This window comes from Mastigoproctus giganteus, chromosome 8 (genome assembly GCF_048544385.1).
Source record: "Mastigoproctus giganteus isolate SK-2022 chromosome 8, ASM4854438v1, whole genome shotgun sequence".
Classification (NCBI taxonomy): domain Eukaryota; kingdom Metazoa; phylum Arthropoda; class Arachnida; order Uropygi; family Thelyphonidae; genus Mastigoproctus; species Mastigoproctus giganteus.
In genome coordinates, this window is record NC_143582.1 from 163,364,407 (window position 1) to 163,388,969 (window position 24,563).

At 37.0% G+C, this 24,563-nt stretch overlaps 1 protein-coding gene across 1 annotated transcript in view; it reads left to right on the top strand.

The window, feature by feature from the left end:
• Positions 1–24,563, top strand: part of LOC150081976 (uncharacterized) — a 181,749-nt gene that overhangs the window by 60,733 nt on the left and 96,453 nt on the right. The gene's annotated exons all lie outside the window — the stretch shown is intronic.

Sequence of the window (24,563 nt, forward strand, 5' to 3'; positions counted from 1 at the left end):
ATTTCTCCGTTGTATCAACAATTTTCCTGGACCTAACTTTTTTTTTTTTTTTAATTTTGTTCCTCCACTCTTTTCTGTCCTTCTAGTCATCAATTTCCTCTTTTCCATAGCCTTAGAAACGCATACGGTACTTAATTCGGCGGATATATTCCGTGAAATTAATTTCCCTTAGAATTGATTCCCTCTCCCCCACGTTTTTTTTTTTTTTTTTACATTATGGAAAATCGCAAACCCAGGGCGAGATATTTCTATGCCCCTCCTCCTAAACTAACTATATCATATTAAATTACCATGGAAACCCTTAACACTGGTTGGAGAAAGCGTCATCGAATCCACTCGATGACGTTAGGAATTTTTATGGGCTTTTTTTTCTTTTTTTTTTTTTTTTTCACATCGTGGCTGAGTTAGTTGGTCTCGGGCGTGAGTAGTTCGGTTTTTCTCCCTAAAACTGTGGTTTTTAATCTAACAGGCAAATCAATCACAGGGCACAAGCAGTTTACAGACATAATATGGTCGCTGATGCACCTAAAATCCTACAGCAGCAGCAATAACAATAGAAACTGAGAGTAATATGAAGGGGGGTATAGTTTCACCTTTGTCTCAGCGAGCATGGCGTGCTCTGCCGTGTGAAAATACCTTATTTCGAATTTCTTCTAATGGTGGCTCAGTTATTCAGTCTTACGCAATGGTAGCAATTTTTTTTACATTAAGTGACTATATTACATTAATAGGAGAATTTGTTGGAAACACTAAAATATCCATAACCTTGAAGACCGTAATAATTTTTAATAATTCTGCATTTCGAAATGTCAGTATGGAGAAGAAATAGTGTTGAGGCACGGAAGATAGATATATATATTTTTTATCCATCGCATTAATGAGTAGGTGGCACTCGTTTAATAATAAAAGTAAAGACAATATTTACTTCAGGTTTGCATTACTTTTCAGAATTGCTGAGTATACTTTGCACGGCTTTAGCTGTAAGGCATTAAAAGATGGTAAATCAAAAATTTCCCTTGATAGAGGTGTGCTTGAGAAAACTGAACTGAACTAGGAAAATATTTGAATATGCAATAAACAATTTGTCAGAAACACAAGAATGTAACGGCAGTCTGTATAATGTTAGGCAGGGATACGTTTTTTGTAAGTTTAACCTCCAACATTTCTGAGTTGGAGGAACTTTTAAAGAGTATAAAGAGTCAATTTCTCTTGAACATTATTTTATAGTCAGTTTTATTAGTAATAATAAAACTATCTACATGTTACTGATTATAGTTAAAAAATATTAACCAAAATCAAAATTGCATTAAAGGAAATTACTGATCGTTTATATATAATCATACAATTTAAAGATATTTTTATTACCGAATTGATTTCGAGTAAGTAAATGTCAACAAAGAGAAGAGAAGTAGCGTCGATGCTAAATCGTTTAGTCATTACATGACTAACGATTAGTAATTTATTGTCATTTTTTAAATGGAACCTGAAGAATGTTGTTAGGTTAACGATTCAATATAACGCTTTTATGCCATCTGGTGGATTTTGCTCCAAACTGCGACAAGATAATTGCTTTGTTCAGGCTGTAATTAAACAGCCAGGACAAAGAAAAGACTAAAGAGGGAGAATTAAAAGATTTAAAATATGGAAAATAAAGAATGAAACTGAATGCCGATACTTACGGCAAGAAGCACAACTGCGAAGAACCTCGCATAAGGGGCAGAGGTGGGGGGGGGGTAAAACAGCAGCCAGCAAAAGGTAAAGACTCCCAACACGTGCAAAACTAGAGGTAAAATGTCGACCCTCAAAAAAGATAACCAAAGAACGGGGAGAGAGCCACAGTAACCTCTTCGTCAAGGTGGCTTCGGTCACCCAGAGTCCCATACGGCCGTATTTCAGACATGGCCTGCTTAGGAGAAAGCGAACTAACCATGGATGCCCCTGTACGATCGGAGGAACAAAACCACCATCTGGTGCCAAGGGCTAACAGTGGCCGATGCCACCGTTATGAAGTTAAAATAAAAATAAAATAAGTTCTTGTTTATACTCCGGCACGACCACTAGGCCAGAGGAGTTTACAGTAATTCATGTTTGTTGTTGTTTGTTTGTTATTTGGTTTTTAGAAGCATTAGCAACTAAGGCCATATTGCTCCGGGGATATGCGGTGGTCATTCCCTGACCTTTCCGTATCCTCCGTATTTGGTGGGCACGGGCTCGAACCCCGGTCTAATCAAGAAGCGTGTGCTACGCACTGCTGCTCCTTCCCACCTGGCTACGGAGGCGCCAGAGTAATTCATGAATACACTTCTTAATCGTATTTAGTAATCACGCGAGCGTGAACCACGGTCTACTGCACTCGTTCCCCTGACCGCTCGGCTACTTTAGGGCAAAAAATTTTTCTGATTCAATTTTCTCCAAGACCACATAGTAGAGAAAGAGAATACAAGAAACAGGACCAAATGTAACAGTCACGCTGACTTTAACCATGGTCACCGTGCTCCCTCCCCATTCTTTGGTTATCTTTCTTTTCTCCACTTGAAGTGAGGATCGACATTTTTCCTTTTAGGTTTGCACGTTTACGAAGCATTGGCCACCTTGTGCGAGATTCTTTGCAGTTGTTCTTCCTATCGTGAGTATTGACTTTCAGATTTTATTTTTGATATTTCCTTTTTATAGGCTGTTTAATTACAGCACGTCACTAACATTATTCTTTACAGTTAGGAGCAAAATCTTCCACGTGTTAGATTGTTTTGTTAATCTTCAGTTCATAACACCACGTATGCCTTCATATATATATATATATATATATATATATTTTTTTTTTTTTTTTTCTTTTCACATTTTGTTAGTGGCCTTCTAATTCCAATAAATATGCATTAAAAATTAATCTGAGGAACCTTTGATTAAAAATATATAATCAACAACTTACGGCATGCATTGCATATTTTCACTTAAAAACTTTTAAGTAAATTTAACACAGAACAATTATCCGGATTTATTTATATTAACCACAGCTACGATATTTAGTAATCTTAGTAAAATAAAAAATATCCATTATCCTTTGTGAAGGGGAGTAAATATGGACTAGCAAGCCACATTTATTTCATTTTCAAACTATAAACAAGTACTTAATATGATAAAGTTTTTGCATTTTAATATATCGAAATAATAAAGTTACATTAACGGATTGGTTTACTTATTTATTATTATTTTTTTTTTTTTTCGTGTTTAGACAACTGCTAGTTAATAAACGCTAAATATTTAAGAGAGTAAAACGACACCTAATTTCATGATAAATTACCTAACCTATAATTCCATGCAAAAACTAAATACAACCTGATCGCAGAACAAAATAATCAGAAAATTTCTGTTTTGCATTTTATGCCTGTAAATCGCCATGAAATTGTAATTAATTTTATGGCTATAAAGCTCTTGGCTTGTCGAATGGTGAGCGGTTTGTTTCTGTTATTTTTACAATGCTGAAACAATAACAAAAATTATTTATCCGAGATTTTTTAAAAAACTAAGTCGATCTTGCTACTATAAGAGTCGGAACTATACCAGTAATGCTTTTATCGAAATATGTAGTTTCGTTAAAATATTCCGTTAAGATAAAAAAAAAAAATACTGTGTTGTGATCTCCCACTTTCTGTTGCTTAAAAAGCACGAATGATGAAAATCCTGTTTCCCTCAAAAGATTTCCTCGACGTGTTAGATAAAATCTTGAAGATTGTAGACGAAGGATGTTTCATTGCGCCCAGTTAGCCTGGAACATACGGCCTCCCACCTATGAATGTAGTGACAGATGGCCGTGTCGAAAATCTGCACGAGGATTCTTGTTCATTCACGCAAAAGAGACCAGGAAATGTAGTGGTCACGTGGCAAACACACGCTGTCTGAAGGTTCTTGTTTATATGAGGGATTAGGGGAGAAGGGAAGTTCATAAAAATCTGATCAGGAGGACGCGAGGCAGAATAGAGGGGAATAAAAAAAAAAGAAGACGATGTTCGGTTATCGCCACAGTAAAGTTGGCGGAGTGGTTTCCTGTACACTTGGGGTTTCTTTGTAATCAGCGAAATTATTGGTGTGCTGTCGCAGCACGTGAGAGATATACCGCGCACCGAGGGAACAGAACTTACTTCAGTTCTTAATGAAAGTGGGTCTTTTTAAGATGCCCTGTAATTGCTTTATTTTTTTATCGCTATCGATATGCTTTTCCTAATTAGTCTTTATCGGAAATTTTTATACCAACTAGTTTTACAGCCCCATAAACAATGCTTTTCGATTTGTCCTTTGTTATTAGCTTTTTTCCTGTGGTTAGTTGAAGGACGAGCATCTATGCAACCATCAAGATTTTTTTTCGGCAGTCCGTACAGTGTTTTTTTTTTTTTTTTTTTTTTGCTATCTGGCTGTGAAGAAATGTGCATTTTACTAAAATGGTTCTCTTTATTATGAAAAAGTATTTATACTAAATTTTAACAGGTAATTAGCAGAAGGAAAAGCATTACAGAAGACAAGGTCGAAGTGAACTGATGTGTAACTGTAACGCGTAAGTTTTAAATTTGTTATCCGTCATTGCAAGTTAACCTTTCACGATATGTAACCTATCTACATACAAAGATGTCTACAGTGGGACAGCATGCAAGCAGAACTCACTACGTGTCCCCGATTTGAATACTATTATTTAAATATGACAGCAGAATTGTCCACTTGCTGCATACAGGATTGCAAAATTATGCAGTGAAAATTCTGGCATTGCCTTCTTTCGGCAGAATCTTAGCTTTTGAAGTGTACTGTAGATACGTTCAGAATTGCGCACGCAACAGCTGTTGAGTATTAGAGGTTAAATCTTATTACGCACGGTCAGGTAACAATTATTGAAATGCTCATCGGCGATCTGAATCCTCTCAATGTTTGGGAAATAATTTAATGCGAATACCACAACCAGTTCTTTTATCAAAAACCTGCCCTCCTAGCACACAACATCTTTAACTCCCAAAAATATTTCCATTGATGTGTGACTTCCCCAGATTTGTAAGGGATAAAATCTACAGGCGAGAGACTCACAAAGCCAGGAATCAGCAATGGTAGTGGCTATACTGGCCTCTTCTTGATCCAGCGTGCGTTCGAGCTTGTCTCGGGAATATTCTAGGAATTCAGATCTATTATTTGTGGAACTTGGTTTTCCTAAGAACAGGTGCGCACAAGCCCTCGCTTCATGTGACTGAATATTATTTGCTGATCATGAAAGGCACTGAATTATACGAAATCGTATTAACGATGATTGTTTCAATACAAAGTACGAGAAGCAGCCCTACATCATAACATCCTCTGAACATTCACTGCGAAGAGCGACTGGTTTCTCTGTAGAACCGCATTTCATTGTGCCACGATCCAGGACGACGGGAAATACACCATTACAACGACATTTGACGTACGTTGCTATTGAGCTGCAGATCGTCGATTAAAACAGCTGCTCTGATGTCAGGTCTTATACTACTGTCAGAATATGAAACCAATCCCCTTCAGATGAGTTCTTTATGGTATTCATCCAGGTTCCTTAAATTTTCTTGGCCTTTTGGATCATGTTTTAACTGCTGTCATCTTTAGTCTTCTGGCAAAAACATCGGCCAGACCATTGCCAATTTTAGAATTTCGAGCAGTCTGCTGTAGCAGGCATCAGCAAATTCCTGATATGGCAACAGGCAATCATATGTGGGTTTTTTTTTTTTTTTTTTTTTTTTTTTGGAATTCCATAAGCGTTTTGCTGCTACTTATTATCTTTGTTGATTGTCTTACATGTTCATATCTTCCGTTTCTATATAATCAGCTCGCATCATTCACTACATTCGGAGGGGGCTGCCAAATATTTTTATATCAGGGCAGTTACTGATAATATTTGTATAGTGTGTGTTTTTTTATCGTTTATTAAAGGAGATTAAAGAGCAGTAACCATATTTTGAAAGAGGTGGTAGTCAACAAAACAGCACTCTCCTGTTCCTCCCAATCGTGATTTTCTCTTCATTTTTCTGATATTAAAATGTCACGATAAGTTTACTGAGCAACCTTGCATAACGAAAGCAGTTTCGGGCGTTGTGTGCCTGTTTAAAATAATGCTACCATTTAAGCCTGGACGGAGAGGATTCAAATAGGTGAAGCATAAGTTGCTGCTTCAATAAAATATTCGCAGAAATTTGGATATAATTCTTTGTGTATCATTTCTCTTTCTCTCTCTATTTCACACTTCACAAAAAGTTAGTATGTATTGAGCAACTTAGCTATGAAGCTTCAGTATATTGTGTCCGCTGGGTGTATTCTTCTGTAAGATTGCTGTTTCAGATTATTGGGAGAACAAAAAAAACAACAAACATGCAAGAGGCTAACTTAACTCAGCCATAAAATTCTTCGTGTCATTGATGATGGAATTACAGTTCAAGCCTTTTTCAGTCGGTGTGGGAGGAGGGCAATTATAACCACTGTGTTACTGCGAGAGCTGGCAACAAGGTATCACTAATATTTTGGATGAATTCATTTCATTTTCGCACAGACTTCTTTGTAATCTGACTCACTGAATACAAGTCATATTTTGTTGCAACCAAAGAAATTATGGTATTCATTTAACTTCTATAGGAACTTTATTCGTGATTTACTTTACTTGCAAATAGTTTTAGTTAAAAGTTGCACTTTTTTTTGAGATAACTTAAGAATTTAGTCAATTAACTTCCTAATAAGTAACATGTTTTACCCCATATACTGTTAATGAAATTCATTTCCTTCCGCTCGCAAAATTCTGTAAAAAAAAAAAAAATAATTCTTGTCTGGATCATGGCTCTTTTATCAAAAAACAATGAAACCACGTTTAGCATTGATGGTCCTCATATCACCTCTATAATGGTGTGATAATCGAGCCCTTTCTCAGCACTTTATACATCATGTCCGAAAAATAGGCATATCCGGAAATATCCAGCTTTATTTCATTTTTATGATAAGTGGATAAGAAAACGCACAAATTTCTTATAACCTTTTATAGTCCAATAGCAAAATAGCTTCAATACATTGAAATGACTATATCAAAAATTTAATGCAGCTTTCCTCTTATACTCATAGCGGGGTAGTCGTTGGGATGCGGATGCCCTTGCACTGCAGAGTAGTTCATTCATTTTCAATAGAAAGATGATGCTAAGCTACTGCTTCTTATTTTTCGAGAATCCTTTCGCGGAGTTGGGAAAAAATCGAGCGCTCGAAGAATTAAACAGGAGGTATTTATCATAATAAATGTAAGAACTTTTTTTTTAGTAACTTGAAAGAGTGCTTTCCGAACTATTAACCTCTTGCTGTAAATGCTCGTGTACCCAATACTAATATACGTTTTCAGTTAGGTCATTTTAAAAAAATGCCTAATTTGACTTCAAATTTTTAATTTCACCGAACGTGCGTAACGCCATTTTCAGAATTATATTGATCGATATGTTAATTAAATTTGTATTTTCTCCTGTGCACTTTTTTTAGCTGTCAAATATGCACCCCATCGGTATTTACTAACCAAGTAAGAATTCATTCCGAGATCTTTCTAGTCATTTTTCCCCCATTTTTGTTTGCTAAAATATTTTTAAATTATTTAACAACAAATAAAATAAAACTGCTATCGTATGTTGGGGAAATATCTCTTTGTTTGAGAAAAGAGAAATTTTCAAATTCTGGATGGCATAAAATTGATACGCAATTTTATGCCATTTGTGACTCGTGTTATCTCAAAGGTGTCGAACTGAAATCACAAATCCAGCTGGTAAATAATATCGTAGAGAATTCCTCTGAATCAGCTTGTATTCAAGGCACATATTATCTACTGTTTTAAATGCGTTAAAGCTCTGGATTGTTCCATTGCGATTATGCTGCCATTATAAGCATCAATATCTATAATCATATTCTTTAATTCCATAGGGGTCGGCATTGATATTTCGTCTAGAAATTCTAGCGGTACATCTGAAGAAATGCTTTAACCGTAAACTAAGGACTAGCCGTGGCCTAGTGGTCAGGCGCGCGGGTGCATAAGTACACGTACCTTGAGTGACCCGGGTTCAAGCCCGTGACTGCTGAATACGGTGCTGTTTCTTGTATTCTGTCTATCTTGTGAACTCCTCTGATCATTTGGTCGTCTCGGAGTATAAACAGAAAATTTATTTTAATTATCAATTGTAATTAGTGAATAAAGTCTATCATGATCTCATTAAAATACATATTTAGTTTGTGATAAAACTGCATGTGCATACTTTTACAATTAAATGAGCGCACCTTTGGTAAGTAAAAGTATACTAGAACAGTTATTTTACCAACAGCAAATTTCAATGAGAAGCTGGAATTAATATTAATAAATACATAAGGTTTACAATAGTGTCTGGCAAGAAACTTTTAAAAATAAGGATGCATCGAAGAAAAAATAGTTTATTTTATTTACTTATTACGATACTCATAACTGTAAATAACAAAGAATAAATAACGTGTACGTCATAGTAACTATATAATTTATATTGAAAAAAAAAAAAAGAAAAAAAAAGTATAATTTTCTCTAAATTGATCAAAATATGTGAAAATTTTTATGTATGCAACACTTCCGAGAAGATAGTTTGTCCCAGTGATGGTGAATAGATGGATTTTCACTCTTTCGTTCACTCATTCGGATAATGTATACCGAACTTCGAATATTTCCAACTTGATATTCCTTTACAGATAAAGATATTAAAAAGAATTGCTTTTATCCGTTCCTTAAAGTATTCGTTTTTTTTTTTTAAAGGTGCTCATCGTTGTCATTTCATGATAACCGCTGCCCTGAATGATTTGTGTACTGTGGTAATATGATCTTCATTCATTTTTCAGGAATAGAAAAATGCTATTAGACAACCGTAATTGGTAACAGCCTATTTTCTCTCATTTTTATGCACACAAATAATAAAATTTAATTGTTGATTGCCGCACCAAATAATTCAATTTTGTTCATTTTATGTGATACATATTTATATAAATAAGTCTTAAGAACTGCTAAAAAAACGTAACGATATTACTTGATAATATAACAAGAATGAATTATTTACGGTATAAAATATTGTTATCGATTTTTTTTTTCCTGAATGAATAAAGTGTAAAAATATATTCATTTATATGATCGACCAGCTAAATTCCAACTCCGTTAACAGAATTTAAATAGCCAATATACTTTAATGATTATAAAACGAATCAAATATAACAAGGAATCTTTACAAGGGGAAAAAAAACGTTCGTTATGGAAGAGCTGATCCTACGTGCATATGTTCTTTTCTGAATATCAGTTTATCGTATTACTTCCTTTTTTAAACTCCTTGAGAAAATCACGAATTATAAAAATGTATTATAATGAGAAAAAGGCGAAGTCCCAAAATGGAAAACCTTGTAAAACAAAATATTATGCAAATTTGAATATTAAACTACGCTTGCTAATCATAGAAATGAATTAATAATTGTGTGGTTGCAAAGGATTTTTTCCTCCTTCCGATAGAAGGTTGATTTGTACAAAATGAAAATTCAGTATCCTCTGCACCATAAGAAAAGGACCAAATGCTGCTAACGAACATGTGGTTTAATTCTCGAAAAAATGCTTTTGTCGATAAAGTAAATAAAAATCTTGTGTTAGGAATTTGTAAGCAACGGTGCCACAATAACAAAATTTTGGAACTTATTTTATTATTCATCCACATAAGTATACCTTTTTATCTCGATTGAATAAAGACAGAATTCTTTAATTTGGAGATTTTCAAACTATTTATATTAAAATGTGAGATTGATGATAACATAATTGTTGCATCGGCATGGCGCTGCGAACTTTAAGATAGATGATGGAAAAAAGAAACTCAAAACAGTTTCCTCGTTCCTAGAGCGAGAAATCGACCTGAGAAAAATATAAAATTGATGAATGCATTACTACTTAAGACCCAGTATGCCGTAGATGTTGAAAAGGCCACCGGGTTCTAATAATATTCATGTAATACTATTACCCAACAGTCAGTGTTTTTAAACGGAGTGATCAACTACAGAGTGTCTTATGAGGCGTGCTTTCACCTGCATGGTGCAACCAACAGCCACAACTCACGTACATCTGCTAAAGAAGATACACATCAAGTTCGAGAGGTCGCCGGGCTTCATTCAATATATGTTGTGGAATTGATAAGCAATTTTATGCCATTTGTGACTCATGTTATCTCAAAGGTGCAGGGAAGAGACAGTTTTGGATTTATTATTTTTATACAAGATGAAGCACTATTTCATTTTATTATCTATGTTAAAGAATTTGAGAGATGGGCTTGCAGAAAACAGTAATAACTTTAGAATTTTCACTAGTATGAACAGCTCGCACTTCTTATATCATGTCCTGTGTTTTTTGGCTTTGGCAGTTTCTGAACAGTATAGTAATATACAATACATAATATATTAGTAGTAGTAGTAGTAGTGGCACTTGATGCAAGAAAGCAGTGTAGGAGCTTATGCAGCATCAGCCAAAAAAAAAAAAAAAAAAAAAAATCACACCATACCCTCCAATTGCCTGTCCAGTTCCTCCTTAAATTTATTTAACCTATCAACTTCCACAACGACAGATGGAAGTTTGTTCCAGCAATTAACCACCCGCTGGCTAAAGGCAAATTTCCGCACATCTATTCTACATCTATCCTTTCTTAATTTGAACTTATGTCCCCGTAGGTTCGTATTCTGAACAAGTGGGAGGATCCCATCAGAATTCAGCGTGCTCAACCCATTCAAGGCCTTATAGACCTCAATCAGATCACCGCGCAGGTGCCTAGTCTCCAGCCACTGCAATTTGCAGAACTTAAGCCTCTCTTGGTAAGAGGATCCCTTCATTCCCCTCACCAATCGTGTTGCTCTTCTCTGTACACGCTCAAGCAAATCTACATCCTTCCTAAAATGAGGCCTCCAGACCTGTACGCAGTACTCAAGGCGTGGCCTGACCATTGCCTTATACAGAGGGACAATCACCTCCTTTTCCCTGCTAGCAAAATTCCTATATATCATTGACAAAACCCCATGACCTGCCCTAGCAGCCTGTCTACATTGCTCAGAAAACTTCATATCTGACTGCACAATTACTCCCAGGTCTTTTTCATTTTCTACCACCTTAAGTGTAGTACCACACAGTTGGTACGTTTCTCTGGGGTTACTTCTACCCATATGCAGTACTTTGCATTTGTCAAGGTTAAACTTCAGTTGCCACTTCTTAGCCCATCTGCCCAAATTATCTAGATCCTGTTGCAGTAGCACACTGCCATTACTGTCATTAACAACCCTGCCAACCTTCGTGTCATCTGCAAACTTCGACATTAAGCTTGATATACCTTCATCAATATCATTGATAAATATACAAAACAACAGTGGCCCCAACACCGAACCCTGTGGGACTCCACTAATAACATTAGTCCACGAAGAGCAGCACCCATTGATTACCACCCTCTGTCTTCTCCCACTTAACCATCCTTGTATCCATTGTAGCAACTTACCCTTAATACCATTCTGCTCCAATTTGTACAGTAGTCTTCCATGCGCAACAGTGTCAAAAGCTTTCCTGAAATCCAAGTATATGATATCAAAATTATTTTTTGCATCCAGTTCCTTTGTGACCACATCATAATAACCACATCATAATATTATTCTAGCTTACTATAGTTTTGCAGTTTTTGTTTGCTAACGTTGCTCAAGACACTGGGCCTAGAGTACCATTCTTTTACACTGAGTGGACGGAAATCATGGGATTACTTAAATAGTATCGGGTAGGCCCAGCTCATATAATTTAATTTCGACGGTTTCTGCAATTAATAGTCTCGTATAATTACGTTGGACACTAAGGAATTTGGCCTCGTTAAATAAAAAAGTATGTTTTTCATTAACGGCATGAAAGGCTAATTCTGTCGCTGCTGAACGAGAAGCAAGAACTGAGGCCGCGTGTTGATTAACACGAAATTTCAGAGGAAACCGCGTAGAACCCTGATAAGAGGAGTCGCAATCGCCGCAAGAAATGTTGTATACCAGGTCATTTATTTGTGTTGTGAACGAGGAAAGGACTGAGCGATTGTTCAGTATAGTGTGTAATTTCAGTATTGGCCTGGCTACAATTTTAATTTCGGTATCTTTAAAGAATCTGTTAAGTTGTTTGTGCCATTGTTCAACATATGGGACAGAAATAAAAAATATATATTTTATATATTACTGTTGTTGGTGGGTAACAGGGGTTACCAACCCATGGGATTAAGCCTGAGCGGCCTAATATCGGAGATTATCTCCCAACGATTGAACGTATACAATTGACGTGCCTTTTCTACCCCGTATCACATACTATGGGAAGTATTTGGACGATGTTCTAGTCATTACCGATAGTAGCACTATGCTAGACATTTTACATTCGGTTAATAATATTCATTCTAGACTCAGATTTACATTGGAGAGGGAGAATACGGATAGAAAGTCGTTAAATTTTCTAAGTTTTTTACGCTTAATCGGGACGCGAATAAAATCCAATTTAAAACTACAAACACCGGTATGCTTCTGCATTATAACAGCAATCACCCGTTCAACTACAAAAGATCGACTATCTTTAATCAATTTCTCAATGCTTGTAAATATTCAACCACGGAATCTGCTTTGTGCTCAGAAATACAAATATTAACCAGTAGATTCTTAAACAGGGGTTTAAGAATCTGCTGGTTAATATTTGTATTTCCCACTGGCTATAATAGACATACGTAGCTTGTATCCTAAGGATAGAATACAAAAGAAATACACCAACTAACAATAGTAATATCAAAAAATACTTTATTTCTATCCCATTTGTTGAACAGTGGCACAAACAACTTAACATATTCTCTAAAGATACGGATATTAACACATTATATGGAACAATCGCTCAGTCCTTTCCTCGTTCGCAACACACTATGCCGCACTATCCACGCTCCGATGTATCCGTATGCACTTTTATTTGTTGTAACTTTTATGTTTTTGTATTTGTTGTAACTTTATGTTTTTGTATCTTCACCAGTGGCTGTTTAAGGCCGTATATTCTATCTGGCTCTGTATACAATGTATTTGTCTGTATTTTATGTATTATCTCTGTATGTAACTCATGTCCTCTAGCTGCATAGCTGTAAAGGGACATTTCTTCGGAAAATAAATTGATATTAATAATAATAATAATAATATCTAATCTCGGACTCGTGGTCGTTTATGCGCAAAGACAAAAATCCCTATTTAAGTTCTATGCTTACCCCTATTAGGTAATTTTCATTCCTGTGATCAACGACACAGTCGAAAAGCATTGTCAGCTTCAGGAAGGAAAATCGTTTGCAATTTTTTTCGTTAAATTAAGTTTTACTTATTTTTAATTGTGTTAAATTGATTTTAAATTATTGTTAATTATTTCTTACTGTAATGTAAGATTTTCGATTTTTTAATTGTTTTCATTTTAATTTCTGGAGAGTATCATATTGAGGTAAACTTCTCTTATTCTTTTACAAATATTGATATCAACGTAGAACGTATTGAGCATTATAGCTCTGTTTCGTACTATCAAATATTATAATCCTTATTACTTTTCATTGATCTGTCCCCGTGCCATCTTTTTCTACTCTAATTAATTTGACCAGCTCTGCTTTCATCCATGTTGGAATCCTCCTCGTACTTTTTTTTTAGTGGTATACATGCATTTTTGGCTTCTGTGACTATTGCTTTAAAACTATTCCATAATTCTAATCTATTCATTCTCTCTGTGCTAACTGCTCAGTTGGTATAGTGCATGTAGCGTCATAAACCCCTTTCCCAAAATTAAAACCAATGCTTTTAACTTTGCCAACTGCAATCTTACAGGATAAAAAAAGTGCCTAAAATCAGGACATGCTGAGAATGAATTAAAAAAGGTTAAGATTGGAGGACAAGATTATTTATTGATCGATTTCCGTATAATTTCGGTATCATTAAGGTACATAAAACAGATAGATATATTAGGCCTCTAAGTTTCATGAATTTAAGTAACTTATATATATAATAAAAAGTGGGTGGCGCCTGCGTAGCCAGGTGGGCAGGAGCAGCACACGCTTCCTGATTAGACCGGGGTTCGAGCATGTGACCACCAAATATGGAGGATGCGGAAAGGTCAGGGAATGACCACTGCATATCCCCTGATCAATATGGCCTTAGTTGCTAATGCTCCTAAAAATCAAATAACAACAACAACATAAGGTTCTGTGGGGGGCGGGGTAATTTTTAACGATGTAACAATCTATCTCTATCTTTTATTTTATTATATATATTATCCCCTTTTTTATATGTATATCCCCTTAGTCCAATCCTCCCACTTTAGCATCTGACTTGTTTGTTCTCAGAAGATTACCTGACTCGAAGGGGACCTTAATTATTTTAAGTATTTCTCCACAGGATTGGCTGAGTTTCGGAATGACAGACTCCAACACATGAATGTAAAATAAAACAATGTTTATTAACATATCATACAGAAACTAATAATAGTGACTTGTTATTTCATTAACCTTTATATGTGTAATTATCTTGTTCAAACTCAAATGTTCACCATCAGATATCCTATCCTAATACACATTATTATTTATTATGCTATGGTGTCTCTTCATGTTCTTTACAGGGACTTCGATAGGTCGTGGTATTCACTTTACATAGATTCTTCCAACTCTTCTTCTGAACAGTCTGTATAACAAACCAACAACTACCAGCCAATGAACTGGCTCACAAAACCCTTCAGAGTTCGTGTCTCAATTTGTACGAAAATTTCATTTATTCAATTAGACACCCTTACTGCAATCAGGTTAACAGGAAATATTAATCAATTCAATTTAACATTACCCTTCAGGACCGTTAATCCTCTATACCTTTATACATATCACTTTTAATTAGCCCCTACTCAAATCAGAAATACTCTCCACAAATCGACTCATTATAAATCACAATTCCAACCTTTAACTTCATATATAATATAAAAACCTTTCCCAACTTTAAACAATTCTCAGTTATCTATTAAACCCTCTCCTTCCATCAAGCATTATTATGAGGAGCTTCACTTCAAATTATAGGCTACGTCCGTCTTAAATACATTACACTTTTATACATATATTCATTGCTTAAATCTCCCTCCTTAACTATATATATTTATTTCTCCTAAAGTCCTCTCCTTAATAAATTAGGTACACCTATTTCGGTAAACTCTATAGCACTTACATGTTTGGCCTGGAACTTTCCTCTCTGCTCGGCTTCCTTTCATATCGGTCATTCAGGTACTGGAATGCGGGGGCGCTCATTTGGGGATCTCGGTGATTTATGGTGTCTCCCTACCGGATACTGCACGGCTGGAATCAATCAGGGTCGTATATTCTTTACCGGTCAGCATTTCTTCTTCCGTGGATAGAGGAGTTGTCTAGTAGGTCAATGGTTCGACCACTCATTCGACTGGCTTTGCCTACATAATTTTCAGGATGTGATTCTTCCTTGCTACGGCTTCCATGCTTACAGGTGAACATTCCTACGGGCTGTCGGGATACGCAGAATTTCTATCATTGCTTCCATCTACCTCAGGGCTGCAGCTATCACCCAAATTAGACTACTGCTCTGCTTTGTATCGTTCTCCAACTCATTCAAATCATTCTCCAGACCGCTTCGAGAACTTCTTCCGACTCCTCCGAAAACTTCTTCCGAATCCCACGAAACTTCTTCCGAATGCCACGAAAGCTTCTCTCTGAATGCCACGAAAGCTTCTTCCTAATCTCCCTCTCAAAATTCCCTCCACTTTCTTCCTGGCCAATAGGAGATCTGCGCATCCCTTTTCCTGTGCTCTCATTTGTCTTCTCTCATCTTCCGTGGGCGGGTCTTCTTCCCAACTTCCGTGGCCTAGAATATACGAGAACCATCTAGAACGAGAGGCGGAAGTTCAGGTTAACTGAGAAACGTCACAGCTCTTCCCGTGACCTCACGCGCGCACACCTGGTGACGTCGCCCACCTCTAATGGCGTTTCACCGTGAAATTTCTAAGAGAGCCAACTTAAGTGCTCTTGGCCCTTACTATGGTGCATCTGCCTCTGTCTTAATGGGGATTTGTCACGGTTATTTACTTTTACTGACTCGTCAAAGAATTTCCATACAAACAAACTACAACTAAACAGGGAGTGACTGGAAGGTATTTTTGAATTCCAGTGCTACTTAACTGATGTTGTTTTTACCAGAAAACCACTATTCATATTACAGTTAAATTCTCATAATATTTAACAATTTTTATTAATTAATGTAAGGACGGGTCCTTACAGTTCCCATGGCCATGCGTCTGTCTCGTGGAGAACATGCAATTTTTATCATTCGCTCACACACCATTTTTTTTTGTTCCATCATTCTCATTCACACCAGTGGGTATGCTGTCAATTTAAAATAAAGAAAACTTACACTGATTTAAGTGACATTGAAATAATCACATTCAGGACAATATTTAAATACATATCTAGTTGTACAATGAAACAAAAACACGCACATTTATATAACAATTATAAAACAAACTTCCTATCGTACTTTTACGTTCAACACACTATTTCTCGCATTCATTCACTCTTACTTACATGCATATAGCCCGCCCATTTCACTCAGACTCCACTGTCATTCGCTCAGCAACACACACCGTTTACTTTCACCTAACTAATTTCACTCGATTTCCACATTTACACTTTCTCACACATCCATCCCCAGAGTTATACATTATCATTCACTCGCCCTTCGTCATTCCTACTAGCATACTTCAAAAACCTGTAGCTTACTAATTTTTTCCAGTTGACATGTAACCCTGGCTGCACATGTCTATACCAGTCTCTTTAAGTTCTTTTCTGTGAGTGTTGTCAAGTAGGGGAATTCGGTCTATTTTGGTTAGACGTAACTTATGATGAGGGCAGTACCAGCCTGCCTTTATACCCATCAGTCACATTTGGTTATTTTCCTACTATATGGTCTCCTGGGAATGAGCCAAAGTGGGTTCCAGAGGCAGGGTGTCAAATCTGGTAAAGTCCGGTAATTTGGCTACCATACGGTTCACATATTTTCTATTCACATATATGAAAAATTCCCCATTCTTTGCTCTCTTAGCCAGCGCTTTCTCATATTCAGCCTTGGCCTCTCTAACCTTATATGTGGTACTGTTACAAGGTGTGTTTGATTAATTGCGGACTCCAGAGTAGTACTGTTACAGATCAACTTGTAGCTGTTGAAGGCTAGTACTTTCCCATGTTATATTTTGATGCTCTATTAGACTGGCCACCTCTGTATACATCCATCTCAGCATCCTCCTAATGGTATATATGCGTTCATGACTTCTGCAATTATTGCTTTAAACGTATTGCAAAATTCTAATATATTCGCCCTCCCTCTGCAATACGCCCATTCAAAAATAGAGCCTTAAATTGTTATAGTCCCCTATTGTGAAATTAAAACAGTCTTTACTTTTAACTACTGCAGAATCTTTCTTCATCTTCCAGTTATTATTATTCAATTTATTGCATATGCTTCACCCCTGGACAGCCTTCAGCTAGGAGGGTGCCTATATACACTTGTACATTATAACTTAGACAGCAAACAGAAGTCGTACATAAATTACGCATATATAAACATTAGTTTCTATAAAATAATACAACAAATAACATCTAATGTGAGCAAAAAAGCACATATAAATATATACAGTGACACAAGCAAAAGGTAGAGACATATAAACATACGCATCCTAATATATACATACAAAAAAATTAATTCTTCAGCAAAGTAGAGTTCATGGGAGATTACATCCTGAAGGAGATAATCAGGAAACTTCTACAGTTGCATGAGGTGGTACATGTCCTGTATCTTCTCAGATCTGTATGCTTTCTCAACACAGAACTTGTGGAGATCAATCTTCAGGGTGTTGTACGTTTGGAGGATGTTAGATGGAAAACATCTTCTAAGCATAGTTAAATTCTGTAATAAGCTTCTTAGGGGAATCCATGCACTATTGCAAAGGACGCGGGAAAACCTAGGGCCTACAACAAGATTATGGACATTTGGGGCGTCAAGGCGATCGGTGAGTTGACAGAGATTGCGCAGATTTCCTGCAACGAGCAACTGATTCCAAGAAGTGCAACCAAGGTTAGCATACATGATTGATCTCGAGATGGTGAAAGGGTGGCCATTAACACGACTCAACCACCTTAAAATCCAGTACTCGATACCCATGAATTTTTTGATGCTAGTGCAGAGGACCGGATCGTCGAGGCATACATGGGAATCGGAACAAGACATGTTTGTATGTCTTGTTCCGATTCCCATGTATGCCAGTAAGTTCCTGTCTTATCGTCCACATTGCTGACATAGTTTTTGCTTTGGTGTTTGCGAAGTGCTGTTGGAAGGTCAGGCCTTCATCCCAGGTGAGCCCTAGATCAGTGTGATGAGACCTTTTGGACCCTAATACCATTGATGTAGATGTCTATGTTCATCTTCTTCTTCTTCAGGTTGGTGAAAGACATTTCTGCTGACTTGGTCGGATTTACGGATAGGCCAATATTCTCAAGATAATGGTCAAATTCTTCTATCAGTGGCATGGGCGTTGATTACGTCAGATTTGTCACCGTGTTTCGACAAGATGAAGAGTTTTATATCATCTGCGTAAAAGCTGCAGTCAGGATGCGTAGAGAGGAAGGGGTCCAAAGCGGCAGCAAAAAATTGTGCAGAAAGGACGCCACCTTGGGGGACTCCCCTCTGTAGATGACGTGTTTCTTGATTTCTACCTGCTCAGAGTGCTTTATTTCTACCTGACATTGGTTGGTTCCTGTACTGTAAGCTCTGTGATGTCATCTGATTCGTGAGCAATGATGAGAGTTATAATATTCTTAGTATTTTCTCTAGCATGCTGGTACAAATAATAACTATCTAGTTTATATAAAAAATTTGTACCAACCCCCACACTTATTGCAATCAGTTAGGGGAAGGTTGAAGTCACCCATAATAATAACACCTGCTTGCCCATTGTACCTGCATGTAGAGACTTGACTCTTCACAAGCTGGTTTGTAGATTACTCCCCCTGTCATTTTACCCTTGCTTCCAAGAACTCACACGACACCGATTGTGCTGGAAGATATAACTTCTGACTTAAAAAAGTTCATTTCGTGTTCAGGCATGTTTTTTATAAGAGTCATGATCCCACTACCCCTTTTATCTTCCTTCTCCTTCCAAAATACATTATACGTACCATAGTGGAACTCATGGTCTCCACTTTCCAGGTGGCACCACGTTTCTGTTATGTCAGCATTAGTTGTCTTAACCAGGAGTTCGAATCCACTAATTTTATTAACAACACTCTAAACATTACTATAGTTAAGGCTAAGTATTTTTGTTTAATATACCTGTGATACTCTCCTTGAAGTTATTTAGGCTTGTTTCTCTAGCTTTATCTGTCCGTTCATTTGAAACGTTCCCGCCCTCAGAACATCTTACCAACATCGGCTGTTTCGGTCACAAATAAGAATTCTCGAGATGAATATAAGTATTACTTTGATCGATATCACCAGATAAACGCGTGAGTATATTACCCTTCTCCCATCCTAAATAGCAGTTTCCTTGAACATTTTTTAAGGTATCCTCAATGATACAAAACCCTTCACCATGTTTGTTCAAATGAATGCAGTCTTTACGAAATAGATTCCTCATACCTACAAGTGCGGGCCACGCTGAAAAAATTTCTCTCAGGGCCTTACAGAGTCCCTCAAGCTTTGAGGAAATCGACAACGCTTTCAACATATAATCCCTCCTATCGTGTCTGGGCAGAATTGCAGACACATACATTCTGGCCTAACTCGCTGCACTTTTTCAACATGGTCCAATATTTAGCTGTATATAAATGTTTAATTTTAAAATAATAAATCGAATGTTAACTAAAACTATGATGTACATGGTAAACCTTTACGATACTGTATTTACGGTGGTTTATAGGATATTTTTCGTTCTAAATTCTAGAGCAAAAATATAGGAATAGAACATGATTCTGAAGTTCTATCATTACGTCGTAGACCGCCTTGTGTGTAAAACTAAACACGACTATTTAGCAAGGCAAGATGGTGGTGGACATTCGTTAGCTTTATTATAAGTACTTTGAAGTGCAATACTAGTTAGATTAATAAAATATGCCTAATCACGTAGTGCGGGTATAACCAGTATTGGCAAGCGCTCTACCCCAGGGAAATTATTGTTTATCCATCCTTAATTACTTGATGTCTTTATGTTATTTCTACCAACGTGCGCCCTCGGTTCTTAAAAAAAAAATAAAGTACAGCATACAGATATTTTTGTACGTAATATACATTATTATTTGTTTGTTCAATGTTTTTGGTGTTTAAAAGTTTGTGTGTTTGGGGGGAGGGGAATTGTTAGATTGAAAAATGTTTTTATTGCTATGAAATTAGCGACTTACAGAACCAGAGCTCTCTCTATTTTACTATCCTTTTATATATTTTATAAACAATGCATTCTGTATTAATTCTCAGATTTGCGCCATCGTTTCGATAATGATTGTTACCGTGAAAAGAATTTCGAATTTCGATCATGTTTACAGTTAGCGAATAGTAGGATGTAATCTGTTAGGACGTCGACAAGTCTGATCTGAAAGCTTGTTTCAGGGAATTACTTTCTATTGATCTTAGTTGTGCCACTGGACATGATGGAATTGATGCAATCGTTTTATGAGATCGTACCTCTCAGGAAGTCTTCTTGCTTTGCTGAACTTTTTTTGCTTTATTTTAGCTATTTGTGCCACTCCCTTTTTTGAGACTGATTACCGTTATCACCTTTATGTGATGGTTCTGAAGTTCAATACGACAAAGAAATAGAACAAAACGAAATGTAATCAAATGGGTTCTAACTGTTCTGCTATATTTGTGATTAGTGTATGAGATTATCTCCCTTTATATCCTCTCCTGTAATCCAATTCCTTCAAAGTAAATTCCTTAAACTTATATTTCAGCTTTCTTTAACGTTACACAGAAAAACTTGTAATTTCAGAAGTCGTCATTTGTTTGAGATTTAACATAATTTTATTTATAAATAATTCACGACTACAATATTGTGCGTCACGGATAACGATCTTATTAAGACAGACTGAGTTTTCAGTTTCTCAGTTATATTGACTAGCAGCAAGACTTGAATTCAATGCGATACTTCACTTTAAAACAGGAATCGAACCCTACCAAAACGATGAAAACCAGAAAAAAAATTCCACTCAGATGCAATTTATAATGTAAAACGTGTGCTGAAATGCTCTCGCTCACATATCCCCTACTTTAGATACGTTGTTTAGCCACGAAATTTAAGTTTGCATATATATCTTTTAAACTATTAGCTCGCATTTTTTTTGCAGAAGCTGTTATTAATAAAATAAATGAATAGAACAATTTTAAAAATCAGTTAATTTTTTTTATATCGATTTTTCAAAAGAATGTTAAATTTATAACTATGGTGCCAATACGAACTCCTAACATTTACCAATAACATTCTCAAATATATTTCGGTAAAGCCTAATTAAAGATATGAGTAATTATTAATCAATAAAAGAATAACTTAAAAATAAGAATTAGCGACACCTTTATGTACAATGCTTGAATTTTAGTTTGGATTTGTTATTTAACAAAATCCATCATTTTATAAAACTTCTTGATAGACCATTTTTTGGGTGTAGATTTTGCTCTGAATCCCCCTTGTAATATATACCTCACTGAATTATGACCACCGTTCGCACGGATAATAGCCGCTATTCGCCTAACTATTGATTCCACTAGACGTCTGAAGACGTCGGTAGGAATCTGCAGCCATGCTACCTGCAAGCTTTCCACAGTATCGAAATAGATGACGGTTGAGTCTCCATACGCCTCACTTCCCGTTTCAAAACATCCCACAGGTGTTCAATTAGACTGAGGTCAGGAGAATATGGACGCCAATCAAGATGGGCGATATCTTCACTGAGTTCCTCGAACCACTCGTGAACAGTGCGGGCCCGATGACAGCGCATTATCAACTTGGATGATCCCGTTTCTGTCCCTGAAAAAATGCAACATGGCAGGGTGCACATTGTCTCCTAAGAGCTACCGATAGATCTGACCAGTGAAATGTTGGTATATACGCACCAGAGGTCCTTGCCAGCAACCACTACCACCTGCCTGGATGGGCATCATGCACATAGTGTTTGGGTAAGACGACCACTGGTGGTTTCCTACATCTGCGCCATAGTACTCGTGATGTATACAGAACTTCTGTAAAAGCCAGAAAAAGTGTTGTTGAGTTCTGTTGTTATGTTCTGGATACTTAGCCACAGGGCCCCTAGTGAGCCTCCACGTTGCTCGCCACCACCAGTACTCTGGCTGCTCTCCGTCAGGGGTAGCCTGAGCTTCCTGATGGAGAAAAAAAAAAAAAAAAAAAAAAAAGATGGTGAGATGGAGTGGAATCAAAGTGGGAACAAGAAGGCATCCTCCGGTGGAGCAAAGAGGGGGAAATCACCCCTGGCATTGGAAGCCCACCCATTGCCAGAGAAAGACAGTTTGCAGAACAAAGGGAGGGCACCATATACGAAGGCGTCCGTCGGCGCGTTGCATCAGATATTTGTACTCATCCGACCAGCACACTCGTTTCCAATCCTCCAGTGTCCAACCAGCGTTTTCTTGACACCAGAGCATTCGCTGTCGACGATGATCAGCGTGACTCTTGACTCATTTTCTGTGGAAACCCCCCCCCCACACACGTCTGAGTGTGCAGCGAATATACATTTGGATATTGTCCTTGCATTCCCCATATTGTATTGCGATGTCAACTTTCGCACAGTGACCTGCCATTAAAGCTGTACCACGCGCTGCACCCTTCGCTCACGACGAACCTTGAGTAGCCCTTTACATTTCTGTCGGCGGGAGGTGGTTTGATCCTTTCGACATTATTCTTTGTACACCTTAACCACAATGTGCCGTGTAGAACCAACAAGACATGCGGTTTTAGATATGGAGACACCGGACGCACAAACTCCCACAATCATGCTCTTTTGAAACTCCATGTCTTTACTACGTCCCATAACCACTTCTACATCATATAACTAAAGCAGTCATTTAGCTTTACACCGGAGGTATGGCGGATTCTTTGATAGACTTGTCGCAATATTTGTGATTAATGATGTAGGATGCCGCGGAAGCTGGTCAAAAATAAGGCTCCCGTTTAGCGTTCAGTGATTAATTTATTTAATCGGTAGATTTCCTTCTCATTCACTTTCTGTTTATGTCACTCATTTATATTACTTTGTTCAATTTTCTGAATCAAAAGAATCAAGGATTTGGGCACGTTGTTGTGGGGAACCGCGTGCTTCTGTATTTGATCACATGTAACCCGAAGTAATAAAAAAAAAAAAAAAAACAAGCACACACATGAACCTCTTTCAACCACTGTACTAACTGCTATCAGTTAGTACTGTCTTTGCGCAAACGCACCAATTATTTAATTTCGTATTTAAAAATTACTTATTACTTTTTGGTAATCTTATAAACTCGATTCCTGGTTGAGACTTTTCGATTAATATATGAAATATCTTTGTAGATGCAAAACTCGAGGCCAATTTTATGAATAACATAGAGAACGGTTTTAATAATGTAACAGAAGATAGATAGATAACTACCTTTACACATTACTAAATTAGCATGACAGGAGGTCCGTTACAAGTGTCTGAACTATTTTACTGACGTTGAAAGAATAAAAATTGTGTCGTGAGATTGTTAACATCCACGATGTGTTAGAAACTTAGCTTTTAACACTAGAGGAAACCTATGCAATTTGTGACCGCCTACAACAAAAAAAAAAAAAAAAAAAAAAAAAACAAACATGGTTCCGAGGTGCTCCCGTTTTCCTACGCACGTTTCTAAATCCATAGAATTGAATTGATCTATGTATGCGCGTACGACGTGCGTATCAAGAGCAATGGAAAGGAATTGGAGCTTTTATGCAGAGGCGCGCAGAATTTCGCGTCTTCACACTTCTCAGAAGAAAACCATCTCTTCTCTCCCGGCTGAGCTCAGTTTCCTGATTTGGGCGCGTATGCATACGCGTGAAAAACAAGTGCATAAATACCGGAGCAAACAAACGCGCACATAAATACGCCTTTATACAGGGGATCAGCCTTAAACGCAGTGGTTCCTAGTTATTTCCGCGCCTGTAGTATACTGTATTTTGTGTGTTCACAGGCTGATTTGCAATTATGCTTGCAGAATAATCCACGGAAAAAAAGTCGCACTTCTCCGCCCGAGATTAGCAAACTCAATCCCAACCGAAACCAGTAGTCCATTTACGCATAGCGCGCCCGTGGATTCGTGCAATGTTTTAGTACCGAAAAAAGTTGAAATACAAATACACAGTGTGTGAATTTGATGTATTTTAATCTGGAGCCATCGAGGGGATCCCGCCAAATTTGAATTAATTAGGAATTTTATAAATGTATATT